Source organism: Xyrauchen texanus, chromosome 21 (assembly GCF_025860055.1).
Source record: "Xyrauchen texanus isolate HMW12.3.18 chromosome 21, RBS_HiC_50CHRs, whole genome shotgun sequence".
NCBI classification, from domain to species: domain Eukaryota; kingdom Metazoa; phylum Chordata; class Actinopteri; order Cypriniformes; family Catostomidae; genus Xyrauchen; species Xyrauchen texanus.
In genome coordinates this window covers 33,464,577-33,490,955 of record NC_068296.1, presented here as the reverse complement: position 1 = coordinate 33,490,955, position 26,379 = coordinate 33,464,577, and the positions used below count along the sequence as shown (strand labels likewise).

General features: G+C 37.8%; 1 protein-coding gene across 2 annotated transcripts in view; it reads left to right on the top strand.

The window, feature by feature from the left end:
- Nucleotides 1–26,379, top strand: part of LOC127661927 (nectin-1-like) — a 296,333-nt gene that overhangs the window by 103,647 nt on the left and 166,307 nt on the right. The window lies entirely within an intron of this gene.

Here is a 26,379-nt window from a genome sequence, read left to right as displayed (position 1 = left end):
ACTGTGGTTCGGTGGCCACCAATGCCGTGAGTTTAGGGTGGGACTACATGTTTAGCTGAACAATGGCGTTTGGTGCTGCTGATGGTGCAGAAATTGCAAATGGCAGCTTTGAATATTCTTTGAGCTGTGCATGTATGCAGTGATGAATCTTTAAATTCCGTCTATCCTTTTTTTATAAATTCATCGTTTTTTTGGATAGTCACAACTTCCATGGCAGCAGCTGTTCTCCCTTTACAATTCCATATTTTTCTAATTCACAAGAGTATTTCATTAATTACTGTGACTGAGATGTTCTGCCCCTGCATTATGCACTGAGAACGCTCTGCTCAGAGCAGAATCTTTGTTTGAAAGTCAACATGAAATCAAAATGAGGGCTTTCATATTTACCATATTGTTTCTAAATGAACATTCCTGCTCTTATCGTGCGCGAGTAATTGGTGCACGTTATTTCAAAGAAAAACATGTTTTGACTTGGCAATCTTTTTTATAAAAATGTATCACATGGCTCTTTTGAATACTCGATTCTGATTGGTCAATTTCAACATCTAGCAGTCTGATGTTTTGGAATTCCAACCTTACATCCAGAGATATCAGACTGGTGTTCTGGGAATTGAGAGTCATGTTTTCCACTTCTTATTGATCTATGCAGGTAATCTAAGATAATAATTTTAGCTCAGCTCAATATGTCATGCCCATTTAATTATTTACATAGCAAGTAGTCTTAGTCTAATAAATTGGAAAATGAGCAGTGAAGTCATTTTCTCAAAATCAACAGCAACAGATTCACTGGAACACCAATGCAAAACGGAAGTGGAATTCAGCTGTTTCTGGAGACACAGGCGCTCTCTTTCTTATCACATAATAAAATTTTTCTTCAACTCAAATCATTATTTCATGCCACTAAATTATTTATTTGGTAAGAAGCCATGTAATAAGCAGGATGAAATATAGTCAGCCGGTCATTATCACAAAATAAACCTATTTAGAATGATGCAAAAGCACTCCACATCAGGGTACTTTTTTGGGGTTTATTTTGCGATAATGATCAGCTAACTGTATATTTTCCCTTACGTAATTACATGCTCCACCTCTTAAACATCTTTCCTTTTGCGGATGACATCACAAATCTCCTACTTCTTCAACCCCTCCCCTTTAGCCACCTCCATTCTGGTATGTAACACACACTTTTCACAATCCAGTAAATTTCCTATTGAAAAAATCAAGTAGCACCCTCCATTTTACTAATTGAATATCCTTTTTAAAGATGCCAGATTTCTAAATTAAAATGTGTTGCAAACAGTTTTGTGTTGATTTTAAAGTGGGATAGCTTAATCTAAATGCAGTCAGTGCAAGATTCTATGTAGAATCTTATCAATGCTTGTGAATATTTACTGCCATGGCTCTGTGGCTCAATCTGTTCCCTGTAGTATTGTAGCACAGTCCGCATGTCCAAACAAGATGCTAATAAGTCTTTTCCGTCTGTCTTTGTTCATGGCTGGAGGGAGACCTTGACATGGTTGAGCACATATGGGCAAAGATAGGCTCATACTTTATGGCAAGAGTGGAAGTGATACCTCTTGCAAAAGTGACCCACTCGAACACTTTAAAATACGTGTTCTAGTCTCATTCGATTCCACACTCACATCCACACATCGCCTCAACCCTGAAAGGTTCTACACAAGAACTGGAACCTCTATGTGACTGACTTCCACAATAATGCCTGCAAATTGCCTGTGTGGATGTAAAAGAGTGGCAAAGACAGAGCTTACACTGTGCAACATGTCTCTGCCACAGCTTCTTGTGAACTCTGCAAGCAAGCAGTTCTCCATTGTTCTTCTGCCTTTGTTGTCTGCCCACACCTGGGAGAAGGACGATTTTGTGTGTGGAGTATGCTGGCAGACCTTGCAGCAGCTGCAGGACTGTGTGGAAGAGATGATAACATTGTGATGAAAAAGCTTCGGGATTACCGAAAGAGGGCAAATCTACTACAGCTGCAGAAATGAGTCATTTTTTATCTGTTTCTTGCGTATAATTCTCATTTTCTCTCTGTCCAGACTGATTGCTCTGTAAATTCTGCACAAGTAGGTTGGAAGTTCTGTTGCTGAAATAGGTCTGTGATTACCGAAATTTGAATCACTGCCCCCAGGTGCCAAAGCTGGAAGTTGTTGAAAGTATGGGCATGTGTGAGGTCAAGTTTCCGGATGAAATGTCCACATGGTGGTGCCAAAAACAACTCATATTTTTTGTTGTAAATGATGCAATACTGTCAACAAAAGTTAATATTGTTTTAACTCTACACCCAAACCAAACACCAACCCTAAATCTAACTGTCAGTGGAGAAGAAATGTAATTTTAGAGCGAAAATGCAAATAAGAATCACACTCACTATTGTTTCTGTGAACGCAACTACTCACTTGATTCCACCAGACTAGTTCCACTAGACTAGAACCCATGTCTCAGTAGCGTCTCAGGAAAATTAAACACATTTTAATTGGTGAAATGATGTGTGATGGTGGATGCCGCTTGTCTCTCTCTCTCTCTTTCTCTCTATCCATCTATGTCTCTTTTTTCTATGGTTTTCCTATCTCTCTCTATTCAGGTATGAATGGGAATTAGCACTGACAGGCTCAGTTAAAGCAGTGTGCTGATGCCTCATAAACTTCAAATGCAATTGTCCCTTCTCCCAAACATCGATGGACAGGCCTTGCTGAGCCCGGCCAGATTTTTAGCTTTGCTTCTTGACTCCATTGTACTTTAAATTCAGCGGGGCGGAATGCAAAATGAGGTGTCCTACCTATAAAAACACACAAAAGCAATTGACTATGCAGTAGTCGTCTTCCGTAGTGGTGGAAAATGAGCCAAACCCTGCACCCACTAATGAATTCCATATGACCCAAGCTCTTTATGCACGTAACAATGGCATTCGGTGCCCAGACATGCAGTAATAAACATTTGGCTCCACTGAAATTCACCTTGTCAAATGCGGCTATTTCACTTGAAATTGAATGGAAATTTGCGCACCAGTGTCGTAAACAAGGTGAACATACTGCACTCTGATATGAGCACTGTACAGTCAAACGCTCATCAGATAGGTGTGTTAGGTTGAATATCAAGTACCCTGAGCCACCTCAGAGCATCTTAATTTAAAAAATCTAGATCTGTGAACGATACTTTGGTAAAAAGTAAGGAGCCATAACTTGTCGAGATGTTTGATCTCTTGTTTCGTGCACTGTAGATTAACAGTCACACTTTGACAAAGCTCTTCAGAATCACATCTTTAATCTTAATTTATCTTATCTCTCTCTCTCTCTCTCTCTCTCTCTCTCTCTCTCTCTCTCTCGCTCTCTCTCTCTCTTTCTTTCTAACTCTATCTCACTCTCTCTGGAGATTTGAATGTAAGTGTAGTGAGTTTCCACACTGTCTGAATGAGAGTGAAAACTTAGAGCTATTGATTTTTCATTCTGCTCACAATCTAACACAGACCTCCAGTGAGTACTCTGCTATAAAAAAAAATGCAGATGACAGCATAGGCGGGAGAGTAAAACAGAGCTAGCAAGCTAGCTCAAGGATATGCATTGGATTGTTTTTGCATTTTTTATTGTATAATGCAGTCAGTAGTAGTACCTGTTTTATTTGAAATATTTCAATCACATCCAAGTAGTGAAATTATTTAAAATTACCCCCATGTTCTCTTAATTTTGATTATTGGTTTGGGATGGTTTTGGTTGTATTAATGTTTAGTTATGTATTGTGTCTTATGTATGATTGGATTTAAATGTCAAGTCAATGTGTATGTGTACGCACCATGAGTCCAAGTCAAATTTCCCTTCGGGGACAATAAAGTGTATTTCATCTTCAATAACTACACATTCCATTTCAATTAAATTGAGTTTAATACATTATCCAGTATATTAAAGGAATTCTCAGGATTCAATACAAGTTCAATTCAATCGACAGCATTTGTGGCATTATGTGAGGCACTTACAATGAAAGTGAATGGGGCCAAATGTTTGGACGTTATAAAGGAGAAATGTGAAGCTTATAATTTTATAATAGCATTTACATTAATTCTTCTGTTAAATCTTGTGTAATATTTGAGCTGTACAGTTGTTTAAATTGTTGTTTTTAAGGTTGTTTTAGGGTTTTAGTGCTTACGGTTATCCGTTGTCATGGCAACAAGTTATTAAATTGGATATAAAATTGGATATACACAAAAAAGGTCAGTAAGTGATTTTATTACACTGAAATCATATTAACACACATATTATTTGTCTTGCTGCTATACTTTTGAAACGGTGAGTATTTTAATGTTTACAGATTTGCCCCATTCACTTCCAATGTAAGTGCCTCACTGTAACCCTTATTTTTGTTTAATTTTAAAGAAACAGTTTTGATAATCACCATTATGCCACAAATTAACCCATAATATTCCTTACAGACATGCTGTAGATAATAGTAATTAACAGTTTAGCTCTTTAAATTGGAGAGTTAGATAGCAATGGAGAGATGTATGCATACAAGTGACTGAGTTTGATTGTGATTTGATTTGATTGATCCACAGACCGTTAAGTCTGTCAGGTTTGTTCTTACCTAAAGATTTCAACCTTCTTTGAACCACATCTATTTTCCTTAGAGAAATGGTTGACACAAATACAAACTGAGCAGTTTAATCTGTTAATTTATATGGGATCAAGGAGTCTTTTAAGAAAAGGCTCAATTTCATTGAGCACGTCCACTGCTGTACCCTCGTGAAAAGGCTGAACGTTTTGTCTTTGGGAATTGCTCGAGGTCGAGGATTTTTGATGAAGCTTCTAACTGCGGTTAGCCCTCAAGAGGATTCCTTTAACAGAGGGACCATGGGGAGCTGTAATTAAAGAAATGAATAAGGAGATTTATGTGCTGGGCACTTTAGTCCTTTCAAACTGTGTGTTCAGTTTTTGTGTGGGAAGTGTTTAAGATTGTTGGTCTCATCTGTATGTGAACAGTGAGTAAGAATGAGAGGTTTGTTGAGATGGTCCCGTAATTATCTCATTATCGTGCCTGAGAAAGTGAAGAGGGCAAGTGTGTGGTTCTTTCCATCAGCTTTCAAAATCTGTCTCTATCTCCTCTCTTTCTGTCCCATCATACTCTCAACATATTTATATATATAAATTACTAAGTCCTAACCAGGCATAATGTGATAAAGTAAAGCAATAAAAGCTATCTATTCCATGTAACTGACACTGTGCTTGGTTTGTATTTTTGCTGCTTCATACTTACTAGTCCCGGCTACAGTAAAATCTCATTGGTCCAAAGTCATGCTCCACATAAGTATCTAGAGTGCAACAGTCTGGTTTCAGAAGTTAAAATCTCATTAATTCTCTCCATAGGGGAATAGATTTTTAGGAATAACTTATAAGCATTTAAAGACAGACCTACCGTGAGTAGTTGTGAATCAATGTTATATCATTCTGTCATCAGTCCAAGTTATTTCATCTTGAAAACAAAGCTGCAAACAAAGTGCACGAAAAGAGTTGTGCAGCAACAGCACACTTTCATGACCCACTGTCCATGATGAAATCTAATCAGTGCCCCTACACTCTCAAAGTCCTTATATACTATATATCTGTATACAGTATATCTGAATATTTTACAATAAACTTAAAATATATTTTAATTTTTCTATTCTTAAAATAACAACTTTAAATCAATAGATATATATTTTTCCATAATTATTATTCTGACTATTTCACATCAATATATCAAATATGTTCTGATTGGCTGTTGTTGTTGTGATGCTGCACAGCATTTTCATTTCAGGGCAGTTTCTGATTTCTTGTAATATGTCTCTATTATATTGTTGTGTCGCAAGAACACTTACATTTACATTTATGCATTTGGCAGACGCTTTTATCCAAAGCGATTTACAGTGCAGTTATTTCAGGGACAATACCCCCCGGATTAAGTGCCTTTCTCAAGGGCACAATGGTGGTGGCTGTGGTGTTCGAACCAGCAACCTTCTGATTAACAGCCCTGTGCTTTAGCCACTACGCCAACACCACTACTCACTACCCTGCTGAAAATACCAACTTTGACCACCACCAATATGCTGGCCCACCCATTTGCTGAATAGTTCTGATATGGTGTTGGTCTAGCTGTTGCCCAAGCCGAATCTTAGCTGGTAAAGCTGGTTGACCAAGGAGGTCCTCCTGGTTAACCTAGTTAAGAAGCCTGCCTGAAAAACCAGCACACCAGGATGCAAAACACAACAAATGATGAGACCAACTGTGCTGGTCTTTTTTGTAACAGGGAAATCCATTAATTTGCTGTTCAGTTGACCAGTCAGTGATAAAGTTACATTAAAGGTATACTACTGAAAAAGGAAAGATAAAATATCGTCAGTACATCTCAACATTTATTGGTTTTGCCTTTAAGGAGGAGGTATTTCCTCCTTAAGACAAGTTACTGATACCAATCTGACCTCTCGTTCTGGATGACCTGGTCAGGACGGACACATGTAATGTCACCTGTTTGGCCCTGTTCTTGCACAACGCAAGTTAATGTGCTGTAGGTGACTTAGCTCACCTCCGTTTAGAGAGCCGACATTGCTTAGCTTAGTGCTGCTACACACTACTGACATCTGTTCACGCTCTCCTGAGCAAGCAATCCCTCACACTGCGACAAGAAAATAAAGTTCAAAATGAGAGAAAGAGAGGGAAGGTAGAAAGGGCCTACCATAAGGTGAAAATTAGATGAATAAAACATAGCCACACCAATGAAGGTATAAATAAATAAAGGAATTCTTGTCACTGGAAGAAACGCTTGAGTGGCCCCAATATTGGGATTCGTTTGAGACGATTGAATAAAATAGAAACCAAAATGAGCCGTAGAGGCATAAGGATAAAGGTAAGGGGGGAAGATGGTGTTTACTGGCTTTTATATAAGTGGCTGAGTCAAACCCTGGCTTCTTCCTCCTCTTCTTACTCTCCTGTCACATATCCTGTCCTCCCAGGCTTGACAAGAGAGCAAAATGTGAAGGAAGAGGAGAGAGAGAGGGGCAGACAGCAAAACGAAACATAAAAAGTGAATCATGGCACAAAGAAAACGAATAGATAGCTTGGGATATGAATCGCAAAGAAGTCATTTGTGAAGTGTTTCATTTGCATGAAAACGTTGGGGCTTTTAATATATTGATAGCTTGTGCTCACATCACAGATGCTTCATTTGAAATTCACTCACATTGCGACTTGGAGCAAAGGGCTGATTCACCATACAAAACGCCAATTATTCAAATCCCAATGAGTGTAGAGCTGGTCACACATATAAGGAATTGTGATTCTCATTGTTCTTATGGCCCCCCGAGTACGGCAATGGAAGAAATAGACTCTCATACGCATCATTCACACATCAAGATAACATGATATATTAAATGGAATCTGTTTAATCTCTTAATAAATGTCCTCTAGGTCTTATTGTGCATGATTCATTATTCTACGGAAAAAAAGATGCTAGTTTTCGTTGTCTTTGAGCAAAATGTAATTACTTTCTCTACCTTTTTCTGCTAATGTAACCAAGGCTGGATGGGTGGTGAAAAATTATATTAAACAGTAAAATCACAACCTGCCTACTTTTTACCATTGGATAAAATCTTGATGGATAAAATCAAGCTCCGCCCTACTTAATTTCTCTCTTGATGGTTTGGTCTACTTGTCAACATGAAACTCCATTCACAACCAATAATACACAATTTGACATATTTTCGAGTTAAATGCATTGCGAATGCAGTTTTAGGTTGTTTTTAGCTGTGAAAACTCCTTTTCTCCCATCCCCAACCTAATCTGATGAAAATTATATGACACTGCTCTTCAGGACTCATGCCCTGGTCCTTTGCATCGCATGTGCAATACTCCATCAGTTGAGCTACTGGAACGAATAAGCTTGTATATGTAGTTGGTTATAAAATGCAAACAAATCATGCACTATAGTAAAAGTGTTTTGATGATGAAAAGTAAGTGTTTATGATCTGATAAGCAGCTGTTTTATTCGGGATTTGTATGAAAGTGAATACAAATCATTGTTTTAGTGTTTAGTGTTAATTTCCCCAGAAAACTCCCATAATATATACAAAATGCATAAAAATCATTTTGCAAAATGTTGGTATAGTAACGTGATTCTGTGAGACCAGGTTGCCCATTCCCTCACTTTCCTCTCACCCTCCCTTTCATTTTGTGAGTACCACCCTTATAAGGCATTTTAGCATTTTGCTTGGTGCTAGATCCCCCCAATTTGTTTGTCTTGCTTGTCATTGCGGAGTCGGTTTCAATCGGACTGATACGACACTGTGAGCTCCCACACGCTGCCTGCTGCATAATTTATTCCTTCAAAAGGAAGTGTGTGTGGATTCTGTGTATTATTAAACTCTCACCACAAGGACAATGCGGCTGTCAACACGATTGAAGAGCAAATGTGAAGCTGCGTGCCGGGGGGGTGAGGGTTCTTTGCCACCCAACCAAATGCTGTTGTGTCCCATAAGCACCTGGGCGAATTTTGAGTGTGCCAGGCTGATGGAGTGTAAAGTCAGGGCTGCCCTGCTCTCTACAGGAAGTATCCTCAGCTTTTCGACCCCCACCAAGCTTCTGCCTCATTATCCAAATGAGACATTAGACATTTGTGCATCATCCTATCAGTCTTTCTTTCATTTTCTCACTCTTTCTCAGCTGGGAGTTGGGGACAGACATGGCTTTTCTGTGTGGGAGAGAAATATCTAGAGCCAGAGTCTCTTTAAAGACCACATGAAGTTAAAAGTCTTAGCCCTGAAGCAATCTGTATACTAGTGTTCTCCTAAACATTGACAAAAATTAAAGTCTGCATGGAACAGAAGTTGTGACCAAATTTACTTCTTTATTGTGCTATATTTCCAAGTGAAAAAGCTATTTGAACAAGAAAAAATGTAGGGTGAGGATTTGAGTTCATCCATTGGTTGTTGATTTGATTGTGAAAATATGGGCGTTGCATAGCGGAATGTAAATGTGAGCTTGCAATGGACACACACACACCTACCACCGTGCTGCTCAAGTTAGAGCCAGATATTGGGGAAAATTGAGCAGCGATCTCAACACATTTGTGATCAAAATGACAATATAAACACAAGAGCACATTGCGGCATTTGCTTACGAGGAGGCTGTAGCCATTGAAAAAGAGTGCGTAAAAGATAACCATATTTTAACGTTTTCAATCACAATACACTAAATTTAAAGGGAAACAAATCTCTACTTTTGCTCTGCATCCCAAGATAACTGCAATCAAAATTATAAATAAACTCCAGAGGCATCTGAAGCATTGTATTCATGTCTCGAACACAACCTCGAATTCGCCGTTATTCCTCCTCATTCAAAATGTAAATTCAAGCCAGCTGACCCATAACCAAGGAAGTTTGGGTTGGTAAACGATAGTTTACGATAGTTTTGAAAGAAAACAGATGAAAATACACCTTGCTGTCTTCACCAACATGCAATCGATGCTTCATTCAACTCTACGCAAGGTTGTGGTATTTATAAGAAAGGGGCAAGGTTTAAGTGAACTAAATGACTGGAGAAGTCCTGCATATGTTACCAGAGAGAAGTCTGACATTTCAACAGAAGATCGAGTTATGGAATTTTGAAAAAAAAAATACATAAAAAAATCTAAATTCTTTAAAAATAAAACATACGCATGGATGAATCATTCAAAATAAGATCAATAACATGCATTTAGAAAATATATAGGGTGAAGTTTCATTTTATGCCGACTTTAAACTATTTGCAGATATACACATTTAAAATTGACAGTCTCTTCCATGAAAACAGACAAAGAAATATCTAGCACTACACAGATTTTTGTCATTAAAACTCCATCGGCAAGCTGTGCATGATATTAAGACTTGTTTCAGAGAATATATCTGAAGTTCATTTTACTTACCCTTACTGGCAAATTATATATACTTGTTATAAGCAGTGTTGGCAGTAATCATACAATGAAGTTAATTTTAAGTACATTACTTGGGTTATAGATGCTAGTATATACAGTGCCCTCCACAATTATTGGCACCCCTGTTTAAGATGTGGACGAGGACTTCTAAAAATTCTCCTTTTTTTTTAAACAACATAGAACCCAAATGCAAAAAAAGAGAAAAATCCAACCTTTTATTTAAGTACATTACTTTGGTGGTAAAAAAAAAAAAATCACACTTGAAAAAAAAAACTTGAAATCATGTGTCCCAAAATTATTTGCACCCCTGATGTTAATACTTTGTACAACCCCCTTTTGCCAACAAGACAGCACTTAATCTCCTCCTATAAAATTTCACAAGATTGGAGAACACAGAGAGAGGGATCTTTGACCATTCTTCTTTGCACAATCTTTCTAGATCATCCAGTGTCCTGGGTCCTCTCTTATGCACTCTCCTCTTTAGCTCGCCCCACATGTTTTCGATTGGGTTGAGGTCTGGGGCCTGAGATGGCCATGGGAGGACCTTGAGTTTGTGACTGCTGAACCATTTTTGTGTAGCTTTTGCCACATGTTTTGGATCATTATCCTGCTGAAAGACCCAATGATGACCCATCTTCAGCTTTCTGGCAGAGTCCATTAGGTTTTTATTTAAAATGTCCTGGTAGTTCAAAGCGTTCATAATGCCATGCACCCTAACAAGGTTCCCAGGGCCTTTGGAAGAGAAACAGGCCCACAGCATCACAGATCCTCCACCATACTTCACGGTGGGCATGAGGTGCTTTTCGGCATACTCATCTTTTGTTTTACGCCAGACCCACTTAGAGTGTTTGTTGCCAAAAAGCTCAATCTTAGTCTCATTTGACCAAAGCACACAATCCCAGTTGAAGTCCCAGTGCAGCTTAGCAATCTCCAGACGTTTACGTTTGTGAGTGTTAGTGAGAAAAGGCTTTTTCCTTGCATGCCTCCCAAACAGCTTGTTGGCATGTAGAGAGCGTCTGATGGTTGTTTTGGAGACTTTGTGACCCCAAGATGCCACTCTTTGATGCAATTCTGTGACAGTGAGCTTAGGACTTTTTTTTTACTTCTCTTACCATCCTCCTCACTGTGCGTTGTGGCAAGGTAAACTTGGGACCTCTTCCAGCCTTGTTTGTCACTGTTCCAGTTGTTTTAAACTTCTTAATGATTCCTCTGACTGTAGATACGGGCAAGTTAAGGCGAATGGCTATTTTCTTGTAGCCATTGCCTGACTTATGAAGGTCGACACACATCTGCCTTACTTGAATGGTGTGTTCTCTTGTCTTTGCCATGTTGACCAATGGGTAAGAGAATTAGGCCTCTGTGGCATGTCATATTTATACCCCAGGGAAACAGGAAGTCATGAATTACTAATTAAAAGTTCCTAGATACCCTGACCAACTTTAGCAACTACAGAAAAATATATTTAAAAAAAAATCAATACATTTTTCAACGGAATTGTTAGGGGTGCCAATAATTGTGGGACACATGATTTCAAGTTTTTTTTTTTCTAAATGTGTGATTTTTTTTTTTACCACCAAAGTAATGTACTTAAATAAAAGGTTGGATTTTTCTCTTTTTTTGCATTTGGGTTCTATGTTGTTTAAAAAAAAAGGAGAATTTTTAGAAGTCCTAGACCACATCTTAAACAGGGGTGCCAATAATTGTGGAGGGCACTGTAGTATAGGATCTAATATAGTATTTATGTAGAATACATTTAAAACATGAATTATTTTCATGTTTGGGCCTGTTTGTGTTACTGTGACAGCTGAAATGTCACTAATGAGTCATTGTGAGAGAGAAACGTTTGGTAATGTGTGTATGACTTTGTGCGACATTAAAAAAGGAGGAAATATGAAACATTATTTTTTATGTGTTGAGTGGGAAAACAAACACCATTCTGTGAAATGTTTTAGAAAGTAACTAAAGTAAAGTAATTAGTAATTTGATTACTTAAATTGAGTAAATGGTCAAATAATCTGATTACAATTTAGGGAAGTAATTTGTAGTGGATTACTTTATGAGTAATTTACCCAACACTGCTTATAAGCATAAACCTCATTATGCATTAATATCTAAAAATAGATATTAAACATACAGTTACTCTTAAAAGAAGGACAGAAAAAAATTGTTTCACAATTTTGCTTAAAGTAAATCATGTTTTAAGGATGTTCAGATATGTTTTACTGAAAAACAAGCCAAGGGGGTGCAGGCTGACATTTGTAGATGGTCCCTTACCACATCCTCCACAGTTCAATCATGTTTTAGCACACTGTGTGGACTTTTAAGATGGTCCTTTACCCATCGCAGGTAACATTTCCAACAGATATCAAGGTTAAATTAACGATCTTGAACGATTTTGCCGTGATGCCATCGGACCAGCTTACATACAGGACAAATCCTGTATTTTACGTGATGGAAGACAACCCTATGGTTGTAGGACAATGTCACGATGAAGTGAGTTCCAATGCACACATGCGCAATAGAACACAGAATGCCGTATCTGTCCTGTCAGCTGCCCCTTAATCCCTACTATCTCTGTTACAGTGCAGGTAGACCTCTATGTGTTCCTGAAGGGAGCAACACGTCTCAAGACTGCCACAACTTCGATTTATGACTCCCCTGTCCCCTCCTACCATGGTGGCCATTTTCTGTGCTCTGTGGGTGGAGATTTGGTGGCTATGACAGAATAGTCACACTGCAGGACACACATTTTCTCCGGCAGTGATCAGCCCCCTGTGCATCTCTCTGTCCCTCTCTCCTCCCCTCCTGCTGTCATCACGCTGTCTGTTCCTGTTGTGAGCATCATTCCTATGAGGGTTTTTAACTGGGTCAGACAGTAACCCAGGGTCAGGGCTGCAGTGGTGACTCACTCATTAGACTGACCATACCATAAAATGATCATGGTAAAAAAATAGACCCAAAACAAGGGCCATCTTTGGAATGTAATGTTAGGGTACTGTGCAGTATGTACTACTCCAAACAGTAGCATGCTATATTGTTGTCACTTCTAGACTGCACACCATTGCATGATTCATTCAACAGTTTGCCTCCTGTTGTCATCTTGAAATTAAATAAAACTAGATTTTTACTTACTGCTATGATGCTAGAGTGGTTACCAGGGCATTTGTTTATTAGGTTGCTACAGTGTTGGGTTGTTTAGCATGTTTTATGTCCAGTTGCTTGTGTTTGGGATGGTTGCTAGCTACTCAAATTAGCGACACCACTAACTTAACTACATTTTTCATTAGTGTAACAGGAACTCAGCTATAATATTGTAGTTTTTCCAGTATCAACCTACTTTTTCCAATGAGTAGCTGTGTAGCATCACAAAACACAACAATTTTCACATTTAATTGCAAATGCATTTATCGAAACCGTCCTCTCAAATGTAGCGCTGGGAAATCCAAGTGAATTGGTTGTTTCAGACAGTTCATGTAAATTAATTGGTTAAAATAATCTGTAAGTAAACGTATAAGTACCCAAATAAAAAGAACAGCTTAACTATGTTGGACGGGTCTAGTCTGGTTTATGCTGCTGGTTTGGTTCTGGTTTAGATGGTGGAATAGCCATGCTTTTCAAGGGCAAAACCTAGCTGATGAAGCTGGTTACCCCTGCACCCTTTCCTCTTTTCATAAAGTATATTCTCACCTCCTCACTTCTCTCCTGATACCGGTTGCTGCTGACAGCCAGATGAAGAGGGCATGTCTGTGTTAGACAGCACAGCTCATCTGCAAAAACTATTATTAATTCGACTTATTAACTTGTTTTAGTCAAGTTCTCATGCATATCAATTTAGAAATGCAAAGCCGTGCTTGTATCATGTTCTGCGAGCGCCAAGCATGTGCCATTCTGACAATCAGTCATTACAATTATCTATCAGGAAGTGGAATTGTTTAATACAAGGATGCTATGACTACTGTAAAATGAGATTAGACTAGTGCTTTGGTAGGCAGCCTAAAAATCCAAGCCAGCTCTCTAGAGAGAATCTCTCTTGAGCTGAGGATGCTCGCATCAGTTCAGGTCAGAGCATTGAATGTGTCATCTTTACTCGATATCAAGTTCTTTCTGTCATTTGTAGTTATCTGTCTCAGCACAGGCTCAGATTTAAAGGCTAAAATTGCACAAGAGACTCTTAAAGGGAAAGTTCACAAAAAAAAAAAAAAATCTGTTATCATTTACTCGCCCTCATGTCATTCCAAACTTGCACGACTTTCCTTTTTTCATGGAACACGAAAGTAGGTGTTAGACAAAATGAAAGCCTTGGTCACCATTCACTTTCATTGTATGGGGAAAAAGATGCTAACATTGTGCCTAACCTCATCTTTTGTTTTAATAAACAAAACACTGTTCCAGTGTGTATGAGTGGAAAATTTGGTACGTTTTCAGTTTCTTAACGTCATAGTTTTCCTAGGATGTGGTAATTGAGAGTGTTTTTGAAAAGCTTTGTTTAGGTGGGGGAAAATGCTATTTCAGTGTGGTTGAGAGATGTAAATGTAGCTTAATTAGTGAATTCTCCATTTTCCTAAGAATGTGTTAACTGTGTGCGTTTTGTTACTGCTCCATTTACGGTGGAGGAAAACATCATTCCAGTGTGGATAAGAGACGTAAATGTAGCAAAATCAATGCGTTTTCAAACAAAAAGTTGTCACTGTGTATGTGGCGCTATGAATAGCATTCACTGTGAATGCTATGAGCATAAGTAAATGGTGACAACATTAACATTTTTTAGGTAAACCATCCCATTAATGCAGCATTTTATTTTGACTAGTCTCTCAGTAAAAAAAAAAAAAAAAAAAAATATATATATATATATTATGTGTATAATATATAACATGTGACTGACCAAAACAAATACCCAAAAATCTTAACTTACTCATTTTGCTGTTTATATGCATGTTAAAAATCGGAATTGGTTGACCATATAAAATTTGTCCTACAGGCTAACCACTAAACACTTACCCCATAGACTTTCATTGTAAGTGTATAACAGTTTTTCCAACTAAGGGAGTCTAAATTATTTACTCTGGTAATTGACAACATGCCGTCAATACTGTCAATAGAGCTTAACTTTTATTGAACCTGGAATATTCCTTTAAGCCATATTTGGCTAAAGGGGAGAGCTGTGGATAGTGGAGAGCTTTATGTGGCATGCTGGAGAAGAAGTTTGCTTGTTGTGTTTAGCAGCCTGATGAGGATTTATTTTTTGTGGCAACATTACATTTCCATGACTTCACATTTGTGGGCAAATCAAGTCAGGAGAGTAATAAGCAATGTCTCTCTCTCTCTCTCTCTCTCTCTCTATTTCTCTCTCTCTCTCTCTCTCTCTCTCTCTCTCTCTCGCTCTCTCTCTCACTTGAATTACTGAGTAAACACATCGTCCTCCATTACCCTCCCTCTCTAACTCTCGTTTTATGTCATTCTCTTTTTCCTGTTTCCCTTCCTTTTATTCGCTCACAACAAATGTTTTCCAAAACTTAGTGAGCTGCTTGCTGCCTACATAGGCAGCTGCCTTCTATGGCAGCATAATTACTGATTTGGAACGTAAAACATGGGTAGTAGGAATACCTTAACATGAACACCTTACCTCTCTGGAATACTGCTTGTACTGTATAGACATGCTCATAAGCATCAGGCAGCAGTGAACCCTTCACTAGAATCGCTTAGAATTAGAATTCCCCTCATTTACCCTCGCACACACGTTCCAACATAAACACTCACACATTCACACAGTGCTGTCTGCTTCACACAGCTTCAGTGCTAGCTGGCGAGCTAAATTCAGCAGTGCTGTCAATCTCGCATGAGATGCAGCTCATCAGCTCATTTAGATTTATGACAATAATGGCCATCGCCTGATGTCTGACTGAATGTAAGTTATATCATTGTATATTCTGTTTATTTATCGAACTGTTAATTATAAAGAAGATGTCTAGCATCTGTTCAAGTTAGTCGCTTGATTAGCATGAGCTTAGCATTTGATTTTTTATTTACTGTCATTTTCATGTTAGTTCCATGGTTCTCAGATAATATATGTTCGACCGTGTATCTCCGCTAGTAATTGTTACAAAAGATTACGTTCACGTAGACACTTTGCTAATGAAGAAAATGAATGGAAATTAATGCAAACAATAGCTAGAGAAAAATCGTGACACATAATTTTAAAGACCCCATTAAATGGATTGACAGGTGCAGTTTTCTTTCTTGTGAGTAAAAAAAACGTACTATTGAAACATTTTTTAATTGGCCAATAGGTTTTAGTTTACATCACAGCCTTCAACCATGATACACCCATTAGTGCAGGATGAGTCATCAAAATGTATGGTCTGTTTTCCCGGAAGAGAAAGACTGTACATTTTAAATGCATATCTATTCAAATAAACTTTTAGTATTACACTAGCATATTGATGACCTCAAACTATTTTTAACAGTCTATTAATCATGAAGGTAATGCACGTTTTACCCCCAATTGTCATTACCACAACACACAAAAAATATGCTCTTTATGCTATGTTCATTACCGCAATGTAAATGTTAGGATTCATTTTTTGGAGGCCAAGCACCAAGGTGCTGGAACCCTGTTTTATTTGTACTGTTTTTTCTAATTATTCTTATTATTCTTTTTCTGCCCTAAAAACATAAGGGCAGCACACACACACACACACACACACACACACACACACACTACTCAGGCATCTGTAGAAACACCCATCCACCCCTAGGTGATGCTATAATAAGTACCTTTAAATTTTTTATCAGATCTCCTCAACCGTATGGGACCGTATTCAATTAAGTCTATACAAGTTTTCTGCTATTTAGAATTTTCTGGGACAAATACTTTTTCAAACTCCTCCTAGGCTGTTAGTCTGATTCGCACGAAAATGTGTATACATTTTGGTTCATTGATCAATATCTACTTAACGCAAAGGACAAACTAAACATAACCCGTTACACATAGTCAACAGGCCATGTTGAGGATGCACACACATATTATCATTCAATTCTGTAATTCTCCGCAGTTGTTTGGATGACTAAGTTCAAATTAAATATGCACTTTCTTTGGTTTAAGTGCTATTATATCCTTAACAGATTGATTCAACAAATCAACCAAAATGGCCACCAGCAGCAAATAATTTTGTTTCCCTGATTCGCATGAAATCTAGAGACTCTCCTGACAAAAAAGTTAGCAAAATAATTGTGATATGTTAAATTGTTCTTTGGGTGTGGCCTATAATGACTACTTGGCCTGTATATTGTGAACAAAATTCTCAAACTTAATAAAATTTAAAGCACATGGACAACATAACATTCCGAGGCCGTGTGCCCATGCAGGGTGGCTCTATATCTTAAATCCTATAAATCCTATTTGTGCTACTGTTAAGGTGGTTAGGGTTTGGGTTTGAGTTAAGGGCCCAGGTATATTTTGTTTCTGTGTTCTGGATTGAATTAACCCATCATGTGCAAATTTTTATAAAGTTATGATAGAAAATAGAAAATACTATTTTTGAACAGTTAACAAAGCAGCATCCACATGATCTATTCTTTCAAATTTGGTCATTTTTGTCATGCTCAACAGGAAAGTCTAATGACATGTAACACATTTCACCAATTTCTGTTTTCAGCAACACTTTAAAATGATCATGTTATTCAACAATGAAGGACAATTCAGTATGTAGTACCAATCTTGTCCACAAGAGGGAGACACAAGAAAGTCCTTGAGTGTCTTTAAACCCGTCAAAGAGTTTCCTTTACTCTGCTGTGCGTAAGGTGTCAATGTGAGCATAAATGATAACAGAAATCAGCCAGTCATTATGAATCAGAAAAATCTGACAAAGTAATTTACTTTGTAGGAAATTAGCAACTGTGTGGCAGGGTATATTTACAACTACCAGAAAATGTAGGCACTTTATTAATGTTTTAGATGCATTTGGACTTTTTAATTAATACTTAATATCGGGTCCATATTTACTTAAAGGCCCTAAAAGCTTGAACCCTGTTTATTTCTTCTTGCAGCTATATTTGTAATTTAGTATTTGTACATCATAGTAGTACTTGGTACTGGTACTGCCTTTCATTGTTGCTGATTTAAATAAAAAAATATTTTAAAACAGCATTTTTTTCTGTAATACATACAAAGCTGCCTGTTACAGTAATGAGAATCATCCGAAAACAATTGGAATAGTAAAAGTGAAACAGCTGGACACATTAGAGTAATGAGAACTGGGGACTAAAATGTCCCAGAAAATAATGTCACAATGCAAAAAAAATATCTTAATGGTCTTTAATGTGGGCTATTTATTTATTTTTTGTCTTGATTAGGGAATAATTCAATTATTGACACATTTCGTGAGAATAACCCTAAAGAATCACCCCAAAATTCAAATTTGGATATAATAGGACCTTTAAAGCCGTTAAATCATCCTCTACAAAATTTATGAAAAATATTTTTGGCAATCACGTGTTTTACAAATGCATGCTGCTTGATTGAATTACACTCGTTCATGCTGTTTCCTGCCACCAGTTAATCTCTCCAGGGAACTGTTTGTCCATCGCAATTCAAGGTTACAGCACTATCTGCATATTCCCAGAGGCTTGTTAATAGGCAGGTTCTTTTTGTCAGCTTTAATGTATCAGGGCAGTTTGAAACACACTGCGAGTTAGGCTTTATCTATCTCCTGGCAGGTGCAGCCTTTGGCGACATGGCAATGAAGTCTGAGATACCCCTTCACCCCCCTCGTAGCCACGATACATGTCTGTCACCTTGCTCTGCTTCTCTGCCATCTGATGAAGAAAAGTAGCTAGTGCTACTGATAAATCATTAGTGTTGTGGTAACATGATTACTCCTTTACGATTTAACAACAGGCCCACACACGCGGTTAAGTTTAAAGTATGTGGATTTTCCTCTAAAGGCACAGTTCTCGAGGTAATGAACACCACAAGTTGCTCCCAATGGCAGGTTAGCACCTTGCATGGCAGCTCTGCCGCCTTCGCAACTAAACAACTAGTCTCCAAACCTGGCCAAGCTGATAAAGCTGGTCTGTTTTGATGGATTTACAGGGGTTTTGTGGTATTTGCTATCTGGCTGACAAGCTAAACACAAGTTTGTCTATACTAGGAGACCAGCTAGATCAGTTTAACACCAACTTTGTCAAGCTGGGTGACCAGCTAAGATGAGCAAAGTACCTTTTAAAGTAACTTTTTTTCTCCCTTCAGCTGTGTTTGTCAATGAATCAAATTTACTATAAGTTAGAATGTTATTGATGGCCATTCATCACCAAGAGATTAGTCAAGGTTGGATGATAAGTGTGGATTTTGATAGTGAGGGTTGAAGATAAGGGCAAGGATAGGATAGGAAGAACCAGACCTGTGATGAGGGGTGTGGGATCATCTTTTCTTTTCCATCATGCCTCAGGACTTGGGGAATAAGGCAATATCTGCCATTGATTTGTTTTGCCAATCAAGTCTTTAAGGGCCCCCATGCATTTGATTGCCTCAAAGCCCTTGTGAGCTTGATGGGACCATTTTAAAGATCTTTAAAGGTTTTGGATTTATTGTTGCTATTACTATTGCTCATATGTAGAATTGGGGATTTAAAAAACTAACCTAAGTATTAAACTTTGGAGATTTAGAGAGCAACTACTTCTGCACATTTGTGCTTCGGACATGAATGATACAAAAACTGCAGCTTGTTGAGAAGATGTTACTATAATTACTTGTCTAAGTGATCAGATTTAAAAAAAATATTGCCTGGTGGACAATATACTTCCAAACAAAGCACTAACAACTATTCAAAACATCCTGGCAACCACCTACAACACTCAACATTGTGACAGCAATGGTTGCACAGGCAAGCGTGTAACAATTTCCTCAAGAAATTAAAAGAAAAACTAGAAAAAAATTGTCTAAAAAGAAAGTAGATAAGACTGGCACTTTTTTTTTTTTTTAATGACATTTTGCATGGGTGGTGAAGCTTTTGTCCATCCTGTTTTCAATATTATCAACCCTTCTAAAAAGACAAGTTCCACCAGCATTGAACTTTCATGCTGATCTAGACTGGTATATGCTGGTTAGTGATGGTTTGGTGCTGAAATAGATGGTGGATCAGCATAGCCATTCTTTTCACCTTGCTCAAGGACAAGGCACACAAGGGGATCGAACCAGCGACCTTCTGATTACCAGTTTACCAGTTATGTGGTTTAGACCACTACACCACCACCACTCCACCATTGAGGGTGGTTTCACATCAAGTCAGTTTTAAATTAACCAAACCCAGTTCAGTTAAAGTGGACCAAAAAGGGAACCAGCTGCAAATGACCTTAGTGCTTTTGGTGTTCACAATATAAGTGGACTTAAAAGAGGACCCAGTTTCTTTTTTGGTCCTTTTAACATTGATGTGATCTCAGACCCTTTGTTGTTCATACCACAACTCTTTCGGATGTCAGACCCCTTGGCAGTCACAATTATTATATTTGGCTAACAATAAATTGGCATACATATAATTGTGATTATGATGACAAATTGTGATACTTCTTAAGGTGTATGTGTGCTGAAAATACATTCACCATATGTAGTAATGTATTTAACTTGGAATCACATAATAGTTAAGGGTCTCCGATTAAACCCATGAACACTTATTTCGCATAAACGAACACGAAACGAGATTTCCTGTCTTTTAAATTAATAAACCCAAATCATTTGCCATTATGTGAATCAAAGCGCTTTGCTTTCACTATCAAAATCGCTTGTATTTTCTCGAGAGTTTGGCATGAACCTCAGCAAAAGGCATGCATATCACAGCGCTTCAAAGCAGTTCATCTTCATGCGCTCTTCAGAAGCTGCTCTGACTGCACCCGATTTAATTTGGAATGCTCAAATAACGACGCGGTCATGGTAATCGTGGCATTTCTATATTCGCTTAAAATTCCCTTATTTGGACAGTAACATTTTTGTGGAATTTAATGTTCACAATATTCGCAGTTAGATAAAATAATCTCGATCAGGTGATTATGTTATGCATCTATGTATGGCAAGCCTTGAGGTACTTATGTCATAACGAATAGCAAAACGGACTTCACATAGCAACAATCAATCGAACCACAAAAGCATCTGCAAAGGAACAGTAATCAAACCACCTCCCGTTCATTTTTGGGACCTTTTAAGGGGGTCTAAGATAATTTTGCTGTTCACATATACACGTTATATCGCTCTGAGATCGTTTTGAGTTCTGTCACCAGCACCCAAAACACTATGTAAACTGGTGAATAGCAATGCTGGTTTCTCATCATTAAAACATCCCTTTTGGTTTACTGAAAAAGCTACTTGAGTGGCGCTCGAGAAAGTGATTGGCTAGCCCACCTAACAAGGGCATCATAACAAGCTGCAGATCTTTATTGGCCTCGTAAGGGTCCTTTCAGTTTTTAAAGATTCTGCTATAATTTTTCATGGTGGTCATTGAGCAGTTTTAATGCCTCTATCTGGTTGGGGCTGGTAATGCTGTGTCATAAATATAGTAGCTGTATAAACACGTGCCTTCAGCAGAAAAAGAATGGGGAATAAACACCAACGGGGACAAAAATTGATGAGGAGAGAGTTGAGGAGATACTGACAGAAAGGTGCAAGGAAGGAAAGTGGAACGAATTAGAGAAAGAAGGCTGTGTTGCTTTCAACTCTGTTGCTTCCAATCCTGTGGATTTTCTGTCTCTCTGTATAATGAAGACCCCAGTACGTCTAATCCCATTAAAGGGCAGATTAAGACTTGAGAGCTGATAGCTGAGAGAGTGGCCAGATCACCGGCGGCCAAACCACAGTTTGGATGCTCTCTGAGTAAACCCAGAATAGAAAGAAGAGAAGGATGGAGAAATAGGGAGAGGGAGCAGTAGAGTGTACATAAATGGGTTCCTTTGCTTGAATGACTTTTGCCGTGCAGTGTCACAGTAATTAAATTGAGAGGAAGACTTCTGATGGCAGACTGTTTCTTTGAACCCACCATTTTAAGAAACAGCACCCAGTTCGCTTTAGCATTTGACAATAACATTAATGAAAGGTGCTGTAAAAATAATTGTTTTATAGAGTTAAAACAGAAAATTACATTGTTTGAAAACCCATTGTGTGTGATGGGTGGTGTGGCAGCTGTGTTTTCCCAGTATTTTCTGTTATCTTGTCATTATAGTGAGTAACAAACTTGACTTTCTTGCTAGCTGCAAAATCATTGGTTTGTTTTTGGCCAGAATCATACTCCATGCTCATGTGCAGAAATTAATGCATGGTTGACATGTTGCAATGTGGTATGGATTTCCATGTTGGTCCTGGCTGGTTAGTGCTTGTCTAGTGCTGGACTAGCTACCAGCAGTTTTGGTCTTTTGAATAGGGATGTTTGATGTGTGTTCTTGCGCTAATGTTAGCGTTAATAGTGTTACCTTCAAATGACTATACCATTAAACACAATGTGTTATTATTCAGGTAGCTATCTGGATCTAAACATGTTTTAAAGATGGAACATACTCAGAAAGATTCGCTTTAAATTGTTGCTCCGCAAAGATGGTAGTTGTACGTAGAAAGCTGTACGTAAATGTTTGCTATATGTAAAGGTCTGCCAGCAATGCTGAGAATGCAAGGTGGAATTGTGTTGTAGGGCTGGGTATTGATACACATTTCCTGATTCGATTTTGATTCACAAGCTCTCGATTTGATTCAAATAATTGTTTCAAACCACTATATTTCAGTTATACTGTCCCTTTTGCTTATACAAGAACATCTCTCCACTAATGATGTTAATTAGAAGCTTCTTGGTACCTTGCTACATTATTAAAATATACATTTTACGAATGATATTTTATCATTAGTGTTCCATCATTTAAAGGGATAGTTCACCCTACTGCCATCCCAGATGTGACTTTCTTGATTCTGCTGAACACAAACTAATATTTTTAGAAGAATATTTCAGCTCTGTAGGTTCATACAACACACACCTATTATATAACTTTTATATAATATTCTACTCCAACGCTGGCGAGAGAAATCTAAAAATTAACAGCCAGTGGCTAATCTAAGACATTTTTAGTTGCGTATCATGACATTTGGTTGCATATGTGTGTGATTTACTCACATTGTAGGGGGTTGGGTATTAAGACTGATCTTGCGATTTTAAGAATCAATATCAGGATCATTCAAATGAAAGTTGCGGTTAATATGAAAATCTAAAGCCCTTTTATTTTGCGCTATGAATTTTGCTCTGACACATTTTGGAATGCAACAAAAAGTTAAATCAAGCTAACTTAGCTATGTTGTTTTTGTTTTGTGTGTGTGTGTCTGTGTGTGTGTGTGTATTCTCAAAGTGCGCTATGCCTTGTTCTTTTCCCTTTTAGCATTTAACTTCATATTTTTCGATTAAGAGACGAGATGGATTGAATCCCCAGAGGTTTTTGCTTTTTATGACCGTAATCCTTCACAAGCTGTCTGAGCTTGTCAATGAGAAATATCTGACCATCACTGTGTGTGTGTGTGTGTGTGTGTGTGTGTGTGTGTGTGTGTGTGTGTGTGCGTGTGCGTGTGCATGTGCGGTGGGATACCAGACAGTACTCTGCCAGGTCTGGGATGGAATCTCATTAAGTAGCTAGAATGTGTCAAATGCAGCTCACCCCGACTGCCTTATTACTGCCTATATTCAATAAGTCACTGTCGCATACGGCAGTCAGGAACCTTCACAATGCAGCGGCTGACCTTTTTAACCAGCATATTCTATTAGCAAATGTAAATGGCATAGACTTCAGACTGGAAATATGATGCTTGTTGTTATCAGATGTAGTGTGCTGTTAACACAACTGTATGTGAAGGGTGAATTTGTCTAGTTGCTGGTTGCTCGTTCTCTTTTTCCTTCAGAAAAAGAACAGCGTTAGGTGATAGGTGGTATCCCAGCCTGGCCAAGCTGGTTAAGATAGTCCATTGTTTCTGGTTTTAAAGGGGTTTTGGGCACTTTTCAGCTTGCCAACCACCTTAGCCAGTTTTAAGCTGTTTTCGTTTTCAGAAATGGCTTCAAATTCTACAAAAGTCTTTGTTTTTGGTGCAACGCAAATTGTGTCTCGCCACACAGCAACAAGGAAATTTACGGGCCACAGTGAAAGCAAAAATGCTTTGTGGCGAGACACAATTCACAGCCAATCAGAATATAATTGATGTTTAATACAGAGTTTGATTTTGTACCAAGGAGAATATAGTGTGAGATGAAACAGAAATAGAAACTAAGTGACCGACAAATCGTCTTGTCAACAGCAAAGCAATTTACAAAGCATTCAAGCCTTGACCTTAGCGTTGCTAGTGCCATGCTTTACCAATTGACCTACAAGAATTTGAGGACAAGTGGATTAGGCTAGTTAGTACAGAAATTCATAATAATATGGAAGATATATTAAATTGTATAGCTTGTTGCTTAAATGAGACACACCTGGTATGAGAGGTAGAGTTTGTGTGATATATTGTATGTAGACATAGGTAGACTTTTGCACTGTTGTAAGGCTTTGGTTTGTGGTGTTTAGGTTTGCAAGGGATGTTGCATACAATGAAAAGTCTTGAGAAACAACATGTAAGCGTACAAACTGTTAATCCAGCAACTGTAAATGATCTTATGTTGAAAAAAGTTGCAATGCATGCCTTGCTTTTGTGTGGATGTAAGCGTGTGCATGAATCTCTTTTCCAACTCTAATTACTTCTGTATGCATATCGCCGTGCTTTGGGTGAGCTTTTGAGAAATGCCTTACTGACTTCTTGCATGGCCTTATTACATGGTATGTGACTTGCTTTGTTGGATGCATGGTGTTTATGAGTTTGGAAACAAAACCACAACCAATGTCTCAGCTATAACTATGTATTGTGGGTGTCGGTACTGCAGGCTTGCATTGGAATCATGTTCCAGCATGATTGTAAAAACCACATCAGTGATTTGAGAGACGCTTTTCACTTTTGAAAGTTCAAGGGTAGTATTTGGTTTGCCTTTCACCTGAGACAGTATGGGTATTCAGCTGTTTTTTTAATTCATAGGTTTAAAAGGAAAATTATTATATTTCATTGCATGTAGAATAAAAGAGTATAAAACCAATATAATCCAGCCTGGTCAAGAGCTTTAAAGAAGAGCCATCTGTACTAATATGAATCATGGTTTTTGAGGTTTTGAGGTCGGACTTAAGGAGCACTTTGGTTACTGTTCTTAGAAAATAGGCTCTGATCATGTCTGTGAGCACAAGCTTTACTTACCAGAGAGATTAAAGGAATGCTTATGTGAATAACTTAAATGATTAAGGGCACCTACACACTAGTTTTTATGCTGTGAATCCATTTGTTTCAATAGGAATGGTGTGTCGCAAAGACTTGCAGCGGTTTGCTTAAGCCATCCAAAGTTAATACAATTTTAACTTTTGCGGCAACATACTGCAGAATATTATTTTCTTAATTAGTATTTTATATTTTATCTCAAAACAAGAAAGTAAAAATTGCCAATGGAGTTAGAAAAATACATTTAATCCAAGAAATATTCTTTGAAAAGAAGTCTTAATCTCTTGCCATTATAGTAAATTTAGCTAATTAATGGGATTTTTAAGGAATATTCCATTTCTAATGCAAATTAAGGTCAATCAACAGCATTTTGTGGCATAATGTTAATTACCAGAAAAGTTATTTTGAATCATCCCTCAAAAATCAAGGTTACAGTGAGGCACTTGCAATGGAAGTGAATGAGGCAAATGTTTGAAGCATATACGCTTATAATTTTATAAAAGCACTTACATTAATTCTTCTGTTAAAACTTGTGCATTAATTGAACTTTAAAGTTGTTTAAATTGTCATTTTGTGGCTGACAACTGCTATTGATGGATGAACTTCTAAATATTTGTCACTTACTGTACATTAACATGGCAACAAAGTTGTCAAATTGGATATACATTTACACCGAAAAGGTTGATATACTATTTTATCACACTAAAATTATTTACGTCTTATGTCTATACCTTTGTAACAGTCAGTAATTTAATGGCCCCATTAATTTCCATTGTAAGTGCCTCACTGTAACCCAGATTTTTGCTGTTTTAAAGAAAAGGAGGGAAGACTTGAAATCATTTTTTGTGCTAATCAACATTATGCCACAAATGCTTTCAATTGAGCTTAACTTGTATTGAATCTGGAATATTACTTTAATGTGTTATTTTTCGCAAAGCACGCTGTGATGAAGACATCTGTTGACCAATTAAAATTTTTAAAAGTTGGGTCCAGTTTTTGGAAATTCAGAATAGCTGTATTTCCGCTTGATTTCAAACTGACTCAGCATCTTACGCATTCCTATCTGTCAAACACTCCGTAACGGCTTTCTGAAGTGTGTAGTTGCCCTAAGTTTCAAGACTTCTGGTCATTATCTT